Source organism: Rhinoderma darwinii, chromosome 11 (genome assembly GCF_050947455.1).
Source record: "Rhinoderma darwinii isolate aRhiDar2 chromosome 11, aRhiDar2.hap1, whole genome shotgun sequence".
Classification (NCBI taxonomy): Eukaryota; Metazoa; Chordata; class Amphibia; order Anura; family Rhinodermatidae; genus Rhinoderma; species Rhinoderma darwinii.
In genome coordinates, this window is record NC_134697.1 from 101,344,355 (window position 1) to 101,359,678 (window position 15,324).

Genomic DNA, 15,324 nt, shown 5'->3' on the forward strand with positions numbered 1-15,324 from the left:
GCCGCACAGCTTATCATTGTAATACATGAATGTATGAGAGCGGGGCTACGGCCGCACAGCTTAGCATTGTAATACATGAATGTATGAGAGCGGGGCTGCGGCCGCACAGCTTAGCATTGTAACACATGAATGTATGAGAGCGGGGCTGCGGCCGCACGGCTTAGCATTGTAACACATGAATGTATGAGAGCGGGGCTGCGGCCGCACGGCTTTGCATTGTAATACATGAATGTATGAGAGCGGGGCTGCGGCTGCACGGCTTAGCATTGTAATACATGAATGTATGAGAGCGGGGCTGCGGCTGCACAGCTTAGCATTGTAATACATGAATGTATGAGAGCGGGGCTGCGGCCGCACAGCTTATCATTGTAACACATGAATGTATGAGAGCGGGGCTGCGGCCGCACAGCTTAGCATTGTAATACATGAATGTATGAGAGCGGGGCTGCGGCCGCAGAGCTCGGTATAGTAACACATGAATGTATGAGAGCGGGGCTAAGGCTACACAGCTTAGCATTGTAATACATGAATGTATGAGAGTGAGGCTGCGGCCGCACAGCTTATCATTGTAACACATGAATGTATGAGAGCGGGGCTGCGGCCGCACAGCTTATCATTGTAACACATGAATGTATGAGAGCGGGGCTGCGGCTGCACAGCTTAGCATTGTATTACATGAATGTATGAGAGTGAGGCTGCGGCCGCTCAGCTTATCATTGTAACACATGAATGTATGAGAGCGGGGCTGCGGCTGCACAGCTTAGCATTGTATTACATGAATGTATGAGAGTGAGGCTGCGGCCGCACAGCTTATCATTGTAATACATGAATGTATGAGAGCGGGGCTGCGGCCGCACAGCTTAGCATTGTAATACATGAATGTATGAGAGCGGGGCTGAGGCCGCACAGCTCAGTATAGTAATACATGAGTGTATGAGAGCGGGGCTGCGGCCGCACAGCTTAGCATTGTAATACATGAATGTATGAGAGCGGGGCTGAGGCCGCACAGCTTAGCATTGTAATACATGAATGTATGAGAGCGGGGCTGCGGCTGCACAGCTTATCATTGTAATACATGAATGTATGAGAGCGGGGCTGCGGCCGCACAGCTCAGTATAGTAATACATGAATGTATGAGAGCGGGGCTGCGGCTGCACAGCTTAGCATTGTATTACATGAATGTATGAGAGTGAGGCTGCGGCCCCACAGCTTATCATTGTAATACATGAATGTATGAGAGCGGGGCTGAGGCCGCACAGCTTAGCATTGTAATACATGAATGTATAAGAGCGGGGCTGCGGCCGCACAGCTTAGCATTGTAATACATGAATGTATGAGAGCGGGGCTGAGGCCGCACAGCTTAGCATTGTAATACATGAATGTATGAGAGCGGGGCTGCGGCCGCACAGCTTATCATTGTAATACATGAATGTATGAGAGCGGGGCTGCGGCCGCACAGCTTAACATTGTAACACATGAATGTATGAGAGCGGGGCTGCGGCCGCACAGCTCGGTATAGTAACACATGAATGTATGAGAGCGGGGCTGCGGCCGCACATCTTAGCATTGTAATACATGAATGTATGAGAGCGGGGCTGCGGCCGCACAGCTTAGTATAGTAATACATGAATGTATGAGAGCGGGGCTGAGGCTGCACAGCTCAGTATAGTAATACATACATGTATGTATGAGAGCGGGGCTGCGGCCGCACAGCTTATCATTGTAACACATGAATGTATGAGAGCGGGGCTGCGGCCGCACAGCTTAGCATTGTACTACATGAATGTATGAGAGCGGGGCTGCGGCAGCACAGCTTAGCATTGTAACACATGAATGTATGAGAGCGGGGCTGCGGCCGCACAGCTTAGCATTGTAATACATGAATGTATGAGAGCGGGGCTGCGGCCGCACGGCTTAGCATTGTATTACATGAATGTATGAGAGCGGGGCTGCGGCCGCACGGCTTAGCATTGTAATACATGAATGTATGAGAGCGGGGCTGCGGCCGCACAGCTTAGCATTGTAATACATGAATGTATGAGAGCGGGGCTGCGGCTGCACGGCTTAGCATTGTAATACATGAATATATGAGAGCGGGGCTGCGGCCGCACAGCTTAGTATTGTATTACATGAATGTATGAGAGTGAGGCTGCGGCCGCACAGCTTAGCATTGTAATACATGAATGTATGAGAGCGGGGCTGAGGCCGTACAGCTTAGCATTGTAATACATGAATGTATGAGAGCGGGGCTCCGGCCGCACGGCTTAGCATTGTAATACATGAATGTATGAGAGAGGGGCTGCGGCCGCACGGCTTAGCATTGTAATACATGAATGTATGAGAGCGGGGCTGAGGCCGCACAGCTTATCATTGTAACACATGAATGTATGAGAGCGGGGCTGCGGCCGCACAGCTTAGCATTGTAATACATGAATGTATGAGAGCGGGGCTGCGGCCGCACAGCTTAGCATTGTAACACATGATTGTATGAGAGCGGGGCTGCGGCTGCACAGCTTATCATTGTAACACATGAATGTATGAGAGCGGGGCTGCGGCCGCACAGCTTAGCATTGTAATACATGAATGTATGAGAGCGGGGCTGCGGCCGCAGAGCTCGGTATAGTAACACATGAATGTATGAGAGCGGGGCTGCGGCCGCACAGCTTAGCATTGTAACACATGAATGTATGAGAGCGGGGCTGCGGCTACACAGCTTAGCATTGTAATACATGAATGTATGAGAGTGAGGCTGCGGCCGCACAGCTTATCATTGTAACACATGAATGTATGAGAGCGGGGCTGCGGCCGCACAGCTTATCATTGTAACACATGAATGTATGAGAGCGGGGCTGCGGCTGCACAGCTTAGCATTGTATTACATGAATGTATGAGAGCGGGGCTGCGGCTGCACAGCTTAGCATTGTATTACATGAATGTATGAGAGTGAGGCTGCGGCCGCACAGCTTATCATTGTAATACATGAATGTATGAGAGCGGGGCTGAGGCCGCACAGCTTAGCATTGTAATACATGAATGTATGAGAGCGGGGCTGAGGCCGCACAGCTTAGCATTGTAATACATGAATGTATGAGAGCGGGGCTGAGGCCGCACAGCTTAGCATTGTAATACATGAATGTATGAGAGCGGGGCTGAGGCCGCACAGCTTATCATTGTAATACATGAATATATGAGAGCGGGGCTGCGGCCGCACAGCTTAGCATTGTAACACATGAATGTATGAGAGCGGGGCTGCGGCCGCACAGCTCGGTATAGTAACACATGAATGTATGAGAGCGGGGCTGCGGCCGCACAGCTTAGTATAGTAATACATGAATGTATGAGAGCGGGGCTGAGGCTGCACAGCTCAGTATAGTAATACATACATGTATGTATGAGAGCGGGGCTACGGCCGCACAGCTTATCATTGTAACACATGAATGTATGAGAGCGGGGCTGCGGCCGCACAGCTTAGCATTGTACTACATGAATGTATGAGAGCGGGGCTGCGGCAGCACAGCTTAGCATTGTAACACATGAATGTATGAGAGCGGGGCTGCGGCCGCACAGCTTATCATTGTAACACATGAATGTATGAGAGCGGGGCTGCGGCCGCACAGCTTAGCATTGTAATACATGAATGTATGAGAGCGGGGCTGCGGCCGCACAGCTTAGCATTGTAATACATGAATGTATGAGAGCGGGGCTGCGGCCGCACGGCTTAGCATTGTATTACATGAATGTATGAGAGCGGGGCTGCGGCCGCACGGCTTAGCATTGTAATACATGAATGTATGAGAGCGGGGCTGCGGCCGCACAGCTTAGCATTATAATACATGAATGTATGAGAGCGGGGCTGCGGCTGCACGGCTTAGCATTGTAATACATGAATGTATGAGAGCGGATCTGCGGCCGCACAGCTTATCATTGTAATACATGAATGTATGAGAGCGGGGCTGCGGCCGCACAGCTTAGCATTATAATACATGAATGTATGAGAGCGGGGCTGCGGCCGCACAGCTTAGCATTGTAACACATGAATGTATGAGAGCGGGGCTGCGGCTGCACGGCTTAGCATTGTAATACATGAATGTATGAGAGCGGGGCTGCGGCCGCACAGCTTAGCATTGTAATACATGAATGTATGAGAGCGGGGCTGCGGCCGCACAGCTTAGCATTGTAATACATGAATGTATGAGAGCGGGGCTGCGGCCGCACAGCTAAGCATTGTAACACATGAATGTATGAGAGCGGGGCTGCGGCCGCACGGCTTAGCATTGTAATACATGAATGTATGAGAGCGGGGCTGCGGCCGCACGGCTTAGCATTGTAATACATGAATGTATGAGAGCGGGGCTGCGGCCGCACGGCTTAGCATTGTATTACATGAATGTATGAGAGCGGGGCTGCGGCCGCACGGCTTAGCATTGTAATACATGAGTGTATGAGAGCGGGGCTGAGGCCGCACAGCTTATCATTGTAACACATGAATGTATGAGAGCGGGGCTGCGGCCGCACAGCTTAGCATTGTAACACATGAGTGTATGAGAGCGGGGCTGAGGCCGCACAGCTTAGCATTGTAATACATGAATGTATGAGAGCGGGGCTGAGGCTGCACAGCTTAGCATTGTAATAGATGAGTGTATGAGAGCGGGGCTGAGGCCGCACAGCTTATCATTGTAACACATGAATGTATGAGAGCGGGGCTGCGGCCGCACAGCTTAGCATTGTAACACATGAGTGTATGAGAGCGGGGCTGAGGCCGCACAGCTTAGCATTGTAACACATGAATGTATGAGAGCGGGGCTGCGGCCGCACAGCTTAGCATTGTAATACATGAATGTATGAGAGCGGGGCTGCGGCCGCAGAGCTCGGTATAGTAACACATGAATGTATGAGAGCGGGGCTGCGGCCGCACAGCTTAGCATTGTAACACATGAATGTATGAGAGCGGGGCTGCGGCTACACAGCTTAGCATTGTAATACATGAATGTATGAGAGCGGGGCTGCGGCCGCACAGCTTATCATTGTAACACATGAATGTATGAGAGCGGGGCTGCGGCTGCACAGCTTAGCATTGTATTACATGAATGTATGAGAGCGGGGCTGCGGCCGCACAGCTTATCATTGTAATACATGAATGTATGAGAGCGGGGCTGCGGCCGCACAGCTTAGCATTGTAATACATGAATGTATGAGAGCGGGGCTGAGGCCGCACAGCTTAGCATTGTAATACATGAATGTATGAGAGCGGGGCTGCGGCCGCACAGCTTAGCATTGTAATACATGAATGTATGAGAGCGGGGCTGAGGCCGCACAGCTTAGCATTGTAATACATGAATGTATGAGAGCGGGGCTGAGGCCGCACAGCTTAGCATTGTAATACATGAATGTATGAGAGCGGGGCTGAGGCTGCACAGCTTAGCATTGTAATACATGAATGTATGAGAGCGGGGCTGAGGCCGCACGGCTTATCATTGTAATACATGAATGTATGAGAGCGGGGCTGCGGCCGCACGGCTTATCATTGTAATACATGAATGTATGGGAGCGGGGCTGCGGCCGCACAGCTCAGTATAGTAATACATGAATGTATGAGAGCGGGGCTGCGGCTGCACAGCTTAGCATTGTATTACATGAATGTATGAGAGTGAGGCTGCGGCCGCACAGCTTATCATTGTAATACATGAATGTATGAGAGCGGGGCTGAGGCCGCACAGCTTAGCATTGTAATACATGAATGTATGAGAGCGGGGCTGAGGCCGCACAGCTTAGCATTGTAATACATGAATGTATGAGAGCGGGGCTGAGGCCGCACAGCTTAGCATTGTAATAAATGAATGTATGAGAGCGGGGCTGCGGCCGCACAGCTTAGCATTGTAATACATGAATGTATGAGAGCGGGGCTGAGGCCGCACAGCTTATCATTGTAATACATGAATGTATGAGAGCGGGGCTGCGGCCGCACAGCTTAGCATTGTAACACATGAATGTATGAGAGCGGGGCTGCGGCCGCACAGCTCGGTATAGTAACACATGAATGTATGAGAGCGGGGCTGCGGCCGCACAGCTTAGTATAGTAATACATGTATGTATGAGAGCGGGGCTGCGGCCGCACAGCTTAGCATTGTAACACATGAATGTATGAGAGCGGGGCTGCGGCCGCACAGCTTAGCATTGTACTACATGAATGTATGAGAGCGGGGCTGCGGCAGCACAGCTTAGCATTGTAACACATGAATGTATGAGAGCGGGGCTGCGGCCGCACAGCTTATCATTGTAACACATGAATGTATGAGAGCGGGGCTGCGGCCGCACAGCTTAGTATAGTAATACATGAATGCATGAGAGCGGGGCTGCGGCTGCACGGCTTAGCATTGTAATACATGAATGTATGAGAGCGGGGCTGCGGCTGCACGGCTTAGCATTGTAATACATGAATGTATGAGAGCGGGGCTGAGGCCGCACAGCTTAGCATTGTAATACATGAATGTATGAGAGCGGGGCTGCGGCCGCACAGCTTAGCATTGTAACACATGATTGTATGAGAGCGGGGCTGCGGCTGCACAGCTTATCATTGTAACACATGAATGTATGAGAGCGGGGCTGCGGCCGCACAGCTTAGCATTGTAATACATGAATGTATGAGAGCGGGGCTGCGGCCGCAGAGCTCGGTATAGTAACACATGAATGTATGAGAGCGGGGCTAAGGCTACACAGCTTAGCATTGTAATACATGAATGTATGAGAGTGAGGCTGCGGCCGCACAGCTTATCATTGTAACACATGAATGTATGAGAGCGGGGCTGCGGCTGCACAGCTTAGCATTGTATTACATGAATGTATGAGAGTGAGGCTGCGGCCGCACAGCTTATCATTGTAACACATGAATGTATGAGAGCGGGGCTGCGGCTGCACAGCTTAGCATTGTATTACATGAATGTATGAGAGTGAGGCTGCGGCCGCACAGCTTATCATTGTAATACATGAATGTATGAGAGCGGGGCTGCGGCCGCACAGCTTAGCATTGTAATACATGAATGTATGAGAGCGGGGCTGAGGCCGCACAGCTCAGTATAGTAATACATGAGTGTATGAGAGCGGGGCTGCGGCCGCACAGCTTAGCATTGTAATACATGAATGTATGAGAGCGGGGCTGAGGCCGCACAGCTTAGCATTGTAATACATGAATGTATGAGAGCGGGGCTGCGGCTGCACAGCTTATCATTGTAATACATGAATGTATGAGAGCGGGGCTGCGGCCGCACAGCTCAGTATAGTAATACATGAATGTATGAGAGCGGGGCTGCGGCTGCACAGCTTAGCATTGTATTACATGAATGTATGAGAGTGAGGCTGCGGCCCCACAGCTTATCATTGTAATACATGAATGTATGAGAGCGGGGCTGAGGCCGCACAGCTTAGCATTGTAATACATGAATGTATAAGAGCGGGGCTGCGGCCGCACAGCTTAGCATTGTAATACATGAATGTATGAGAGCGGGGCTGAGGCCGCACAGCTTAGCATTGTAATACATGAATGTATGAGAGCGGGGCTGCGGCCGCACAGCTTAGCATTGTAATACATGAATGTATGAGAGCGGGGCTGCGGCCGCACAGCTTAACATTGTAACACATGAATGTATGAGAGCGGGGCTGCGGCCGCACAGCTCGGTATAGTAACACATGAATGTATGAGAGCGGGGCTGCGGCCGCACATCTTAGCATTGTAATACATGAATGTATGAGAGCGGGGCTGCGGCCGCACAGCTTAGTATAGTAATACATGAATGTATGAGAGCGGGGCTGAGGCTGCACAGCTCAGTATAGTAATACATACATGTATGTATGAGAGCGGGGCTGCGGCCGCACAGCTTATCATTGTAACACATGAATGTATGAGAGCGGGGCTGCGGCCGCACAGCTTAGCATTGTACTACATGAATGTATGAGAGCGGGGCTGCGGCAGCACAGCTTAGCATTGTAACACATGAATGTATGAGAGCGGGGCTGCGGCCGCACAGCTTATCATTGTAACACATGAATGTATGAGAGCGGGGCTGCGGCCGCACAGCTTAGTATAGTAATACATGAATGCATGAGAGCGGGGCTGCGGCCGCACAGCTTAGCATTGTACTACATGAATGTATGAGAGCGGGGCTGCGGCCGCACAGCTTAGCATTGTAATACATGAATGTATGAGAGCGGGGCTGCGGCCGCACAGCTTAGCATTGTAATACATGAATGTATGAGAGCGGGGCTGCGGCCGCACGGCTTAGCATTGTATTACATGAATGTATGAGAGCGGGGCTGCGGCCGCACGGCTTAGCATTGTAATACATGAATGTATGAGAGCGGGGCTGCGGCTGCACAGCTTAGCATTGTAATACATGAATGTATGAGAGCGGGGCTGCGGCTGCACGGCTTAGCATTGTAATACATGAATATATGAGAGCGGGGCTGCGGCCGCACAGCTTAGTATTGTATTACATGAATGTATGAGAGTGAGGCTGCGGCCGCACAGCTTAGCATTGTAATACATGAATGTATGAGAGCGGGGCTGAGGCCGTACAGCTTAGCATTGTAATACATGAATGTATGAGAGCGGGGCTCCGGCCGCACGGCTTAGCATTGTAATACATGAATGTATGAGAGAGGGGCTGCGGCCGCACGGCTTAGCATTGTAATACATGAATGTATGAGAGCGGGGCTGAGGCCGCACAGCTTATCATTGTAACACATGAATGTATGAGAGCGGGGCTGCGGCCGCACAGCTTAGCATTGTAATACATGAATGTATGAGACCGGGGCTGCGGCCGCACAGCTTAGCATTGTAACACATGATTGTATGAGAGCGGGGCTGCGGCTGCACAGCTTATCATTGTAACACATGAATGTATGAGAGCGGGGCTGCGGCCGCACGGCTTAGCATTGTAATACATGAATGTATGAGAGCGGGGCTGCGGCCGCAGAGCTCGGTATAGTAACACATGAATGTATGAGAGCGGGGCTGCGGCCGCACAGCTTAGCATTGTAACACATGAATGTATGAGAGCGGGGCTGCGGCTACACAGCTTAGCATTGTAATACATGAATGTATGAGAGTGAGGCTGCGGCCGCACAGCTTATCATTGTAACACATGAATGTATGAGAGCGGGGCTGCGGCCGCACAGCTTATCATTGTAACACATGAATGTATGAGAGCGGGGCTGCGGCTGCACAGCTTAGCATTGTATTACATGAATGTATGAGAGCGGGGCTGCGGCTGCACAGCTTAGCATTGTATTACATGAATGTATGAGAGTGAGGCTGCGGCCGCACAGCTTATCATTGTAATACATGAATGTATGAGAGCGGGGCTGAGGCCGCACAGCTTAGCATTGTAATACATGAATGTATGAGAGCGGGGCTGAGGCCGCACAGCTTAGCATTGTAATACATGAATGTATGAGAGCGGGGCTGAGGCCGCACAGCTTAGCATTGTAATACATGAATGTATGAGAGCGGGGCTGAGGCCGCACAGCTTATCATTGTAATACATGAATGTATGAGAGCGGGGCTGCGGCCGCACAGCTCGGTATAGTAACACATGAATGTATGAGAGCGGGGCTGCGGCCGCACAGCTTAGTATAGTAATACATGAATGTATGAGAGCGGGGCTGAGGCTGCACAGCTCAGTATAGTAATACATACATGTATGTATGAGAGCGGGGCTACGGCCGCACAGCTTATCATTGTAACACATGAATGTATGAGAGCGGGGCTGCGGCCGCACAGCTTAGCATTGTACTACATGAATGTATGAGAGCGGGGCTGCGGCAGCACAGCTTAGCATTGTAACACATGAATGTATGAGAGCGGGGCTGCGGCCGCACAGCTTATCATTGTAACACATGAATGTATGAGAGCGGGGCTGCGGCCGCACAGCTTAGTATAGTAATACACGAATGCACGAGAGCGGGGCTGCGGCCGCACAGCTTAGCATTGTACTACATGAATGTATGAGAGCGGGGCTGCGGCCGCACAGCTTAGCATTGTAATACATGAATGTATGAGAGCGGGGCTGCGGCCGCACAGCTTAGCATTGTAATACATGAATATATGAGAGCGGGGCTGCGGCCGCACGGCTTAGCATTGTATTACATGAATGTATGAGAGCGGGGCTGCGGCCGCACGGCTTAGCATTGTATTACATGAATGTATGAGAGCGGGGCTGCGGCCGCACAGCTTAGCATTATAATACATGAATGTATGAGAGCGGGGCTGCGGCTGCACGGCTTAGCATTGTAATACATGAATGTATGAGAGCGGATCTGCGGCCGCACAGCTTATCATTGTAATACATGAATGTATGAGAGCGGGGCTGCGGCCGCACAGCTTAGCATTATAATACATGAATGTATGAGAGCGGGGCTGCGGCCGCACAGCTTAGCATTGTAACACATGAATGTATGAGAGCGGGGCTGCGGCTGCACGGCTTAGCATTGTAATACATGAATGTATGAGAGCGGGGCTGCGGCCGCACAGCTTAGCATTGTAATACATGAATGTATGAGAGCGGGGCTGCGGCCGCACAGCTTAGCATTGTAATACATGAATGTATGAGAGCGGGGCTGCGGCCGCACAGCTAAGCATTGTAACACATGAATGTATGAGAGCGGGGCTGCGACCGCACGGCTTAGCATTGTAATACATGAATGTATGAGAGCGGGGCTGCGGCCGCACGGCTTAGCATTGTAATACATGAATGTATGAGAGCGGGGCTGCGGCCGCACGGCTTAGCATTGTATTACATGAATGTATGAGAGCGGGGCTGCGGCCGCACGGCTTAGCATTGTAATACATGAGTGTATGAGAGCGGGGCTGAGGCCGCACAGCTTATCATTGTAACACATGAATGTATGAGAGCGGGGCTGAGGCCGCACAGCTTATCATTGTAACACATGAATATATGAGAGCGGGGCTGCGGCCGCACAGCTTAGCATTGTAACACATGAGTGTATGAGAGCGGGGCTGAGGCCGCACAGCTTAGCATTGTAATACATGAATGTATGAGAGCGGGGCTGAGGCTGCACAGCTTAGCATTGTAATAGATGAGTGTATGAGAGCGGGGCTGAGGCCGCACAGCTTATCATTGTAACACATGAATGTATGAGAGCGGGGCTGCGGCCGCACAGCTTAGCATTGTAACACATGAGTGTATGAGAGCGGGGCTGAGGCCGCACAGCTTAGCAGTGTAACACATGAATGTATGAGAGCGGGGCTGCGGCCGCACAGCTTAGCATTGTAATACATGAATGTATGAGAGCGGGGCTGCGGCCGCACAGCTTATCATTGTAACACATGAATGTATGAGAGCGGGGCTGCGGCTGCACAGCTTAGCATTGTAACACATGAATGTATGAGAGCGGGGCTGCGGCCGCACAGCTTAGCATTGTAACACATGAATGTATGAGAGCGGGGCTGCGGCTACACAGCTTAGCATTGTAATACATGAATGTATGAGAGCGGGGCTGCGGCCGCACAGCTTATCATTGTAACACATGAATGTATGAGAGCGGGGCTGCGGCTGCACAGCTTAGCATTGTATTACATGAATGTATGAGAGCGGGGCTGCGGCCGCACAGCTTATCATTGTAATACAAGAATGTATGAGAGCGGGGCTGCGGCCGCACAGCTTAGCATTGTAATACTTGAATGTATGAGAGCGGGGCTGCGGCCGCACAGCTTAGCATTGTAATACATGAATGTATGAGAGCGGGGCTGAGGCCGCACAGCTTAGCATTGTAATACATGAATGTATGAGAGCGGGGCTGAGGCCGCACAGCTTAGCATTGTAATACATGAATGTATGAGAGCGGGGCTGAGGCTGCACAGCTTAGCATTGTAATACATGAATGTATGAGAGCGGGGCTGAGGCCGCACGGCTTATCATTGTAATACATGAATGTATGAGAGCGGGGCTGCGGCCGCACGGCTTATCATTGTAATACATGAATGTATGGGAGCGGGGCTGCGGCCGCACAGCTCAGTATAGTAATACATGAATGTATGAGAGCGGGGCTGCGGCTGCACAGCTTAGCATTGTATTACATGAATGTATGAGAGTGAGGCTGCGGCCGCACAGCTTATCATTGTAATACATGAATGTATGAGAGCGGGGCTGAGGCCGCACAGCTTAGCATTGTAATACATGAATGTATGAGAGCGGGGCTGAGGCCGCACAGCTTAGCATTGTAATACATGAATGTATGAGAGCGGGGCTGAGGCCGCACAGCTTAGCATTGTAATAAATGAATGTATGAGAGCGGGGCTGCGGCCGCACAGCTTAGCATTGTAATACATGAATGTATGAGAGCGGGGCTGAGGCCGCACAGCTTATCATTGTAATACATGAATGTATGAGAGCGGGGCTGCGGCCGCACAGCTTAGCATTGTAACACATGAATGTATGAGAGCGGGGCTGCGGCCGCACAGCTCGGTATAGTAACACATGAATGTATGAGAGCGGGGCTGCGGCCGCACAGCTTAGTATAGTAATACATGTATGTATGAGAGCGGGGCTGCGGCCGCACAGCTTATCATTGTAACACATGAATGTATGAGAGCGGGGCTGCGGCCGCACAGCTTAGCATTGTACTACATGAATGTATGAGAGCGGGGCTGCGGCAGCACAGCTTAGCATTGTAACACATGAATGTATGAGAGCGGGGCTGCGGCCGCACAGCTTATCATTGTAACACATGAATGTATGAGAGCGGGGCTGCGGCCGCACAGCTTAGTATAGTAATACATGAATGCATGAGAGCGGGGCTGCGGCCGCACAGCTTAGCATTGTACTACATGAATGTATGAGAGCGGGGCTGCGGCCGCACAGCTTAGCATTGTAATACATGAATGTATGAGAGCGGGGCTGCGGCCGCACAGCTTAGCATTGTAATACATGAATGTATGAGAGCGGGGCTGCGGCCGCACGGCTTAGCATTGTATTACATGAATGTATGAGAGCGGGGCTGCGACCGCACGGCTTAGCATTGTAATACATGAATGTATGAGAGCGGGGCTGCGGCCGAACAGCTTAGCATTATAATACATGAATGTATGAGAGCGGGGCTGCGGCTGCACGGCTTAGCATTGTAATACATGAATGTATGAGAGCGGATCTGCGGCCGCACAGCTTATCATTGTAATACATGAATGTATGAGATCGGGGCTGCGGCCGCACAGCTTAGCATTATAATACATGAATGTATGAGAGCGGGGCTGCGGCAGCACAGCTTAGCATTGTAACACATGAATGTATGAGAGCGGGGCTGCGGCTGCACGGCTTAGCATTGTAATACATGAATGTATGAGAGCGGGGCTGCGGCCGCACGGCTTAGCATTGTAATACATGAGTGTATGAGAGCGGGGCTGAGGCCGCACAGCTTAGCATTGTAACACATGAATGTATGAGAGTGAGGCTGCGGCCGCACAGCTTAGCATTGTAACACATGAATGTATGAGAGCGGGGCTGAGGCCGCACGGCTTATCATTGTAATACATGAATGTATGAGAGCGGGGCTGAGGCCGCACAGCTTAGCATTGTAATACATGAATGTATGAGAGCGGGGCTGCGGCTGCACAGCTTATCATTGTAACACATGAATGTATGAGAGCGGGGCTGAGGCCGCACAGCTTAGCATTGTAATACATGAATGTATGAGAGCGGGGCTGCGGCCGCACAGCTTAGCATTGTAACACATGAGTGTATGAGAGCGGGGCTGAGGCCGCACAGCTTCGCATTGTAATACATGAATGTATGAGAGCGGGGCTGCGGCCGCACAGCTTAGCATTGTAACACATGAGTGTATGAGAGCGGGGCTGAGGCCGCACAGCTTAGCATTGTAATACATGAATGTATGAGAGCGGGGCTGCGGCCGCACAGCTTAGCATTGTATTACATGAATGTATGAGAGCGGGGCTGCGGCTGCACAGCTTAGCATTGTATTACATGAATGTATGAGAGTGAGGCTGCGGCCGCACAGCTTATCATTGTAATACATGAATGTATGAGAGCGGGGCTGAGGCCGCACAGCTTAGCATTGTAATACATGAATGTATGAGAGCGGGGCTGAGGCCGCATAGCTTAGCATTGTAATACATGAATGTATGAGAGCGGGGCTGAGGCCGCACAGCTTAGCATTGTAATAAATGAATGTATGAGAGCGGGGCTGCGGCCGCACAACTTAGCATTGTAATACATGAATGTATGAGAGCGGGGCTGAGGCCGCACAGCTTATCATTGTAATACATGAATGTATGAGAGCGGGGCTGCGGCCGCACAGCTTAGCATTGTAACACATGAATGTATGAGAGCGGGGCTGCGGCCGCACAGCTCGGTATAGTAACACATGAATGTATGAGAGCGGGGCTGAGGCTGCACAGCTCAGTATAGTAATACATACATGTATGTATGAGAGCGGGGCTGCGGCCGCACAGCTTATCATTGTAACACATGAATGTATGAGAGCGGGGCTGCGGCCGCACAGCTTAGCATTGTACTACATGAATGTATGAGAGCGGGGCTGCGGCAGCACAGCTTAGCATTGTAACACATGAATGTATGAAAGCGGGGCTGCGGCCGCACAGCTTATCATTGTAACACATGAATGTATGAGAGCGGGGCTGCGGCCGCACAGCTTAGTATAGTAATACATGAATGCATGAGAGCGGGGCTGCGGCCGCACAGCTTAGCATTGTACTACATGAATGTATGAGAGCGGGGCTGCGGCCGCACAGCTTAGCATTGTAATACATGAATGTATGAGAGCGGGGCTGCGGCCGCACAGCTTAGCATTGTAATACATGAATGTATGAGAGTGAGGCTGCGGCCCCACAGCTTATCATTGTATTACATGAATGCATGAGAGCGGGGCTGCGGCTGCACAGCTTAGCATTGTACTACATGAATGTATGAGAGTGAGGCTGCGGCCCCACAGCTTATCATTGTATTACATGAATGTATGAGAGCGGGGCTGAGGCAGCACAGCTTAGCATTGTAATACATGAATGTATGAGAGCGGGGCTGCGGCCGCACGGCTTAGCATTGTAATACATGAATGTATGAGAGTGAGGCTGCGGCCGCACAGCTTAGCATTGTAATACATGAGTGTATGAGAGCGGGGCTGAGGCCGCACAGCTTATCATTGTAACACATGAATGTATGAGAGCGGGGCTGAGGCCGCACAGCTTAGCATTGTAATACATGAGTGTATGAGAGCGGGGCTGCGTCTGCACGGCTTAGCATTGTAATACATGAATGTATGAGAGCGGGGCTGCGGCCG

The 15,324-nt window shown here is 51.2% G+C and overlaps 2 protein-coding genes across 4 annotated transcripts in view; one reads left to right on the plus strand and one right to left on the minus strand.

The window, feature by feature from the left end:
• Positions 1–15,324, minus strand: part of ALDOB (aldolase, fructose-bisphosphate B) — a 146,273-nt gene that overhangs the window by 127,703 nt on the left and 3,246 nt on the right. The gene's annotated exons all lie outside the window — the stretch shown is intronic.
• Positions 1–15,324, plus strand: part of RNF20 (ring finger protein 20) — a 122,599-nt gene that overhangs the window by 82,212 nt on the left and 25,063 nt on the right. The window lies entirely within an intron of this gene.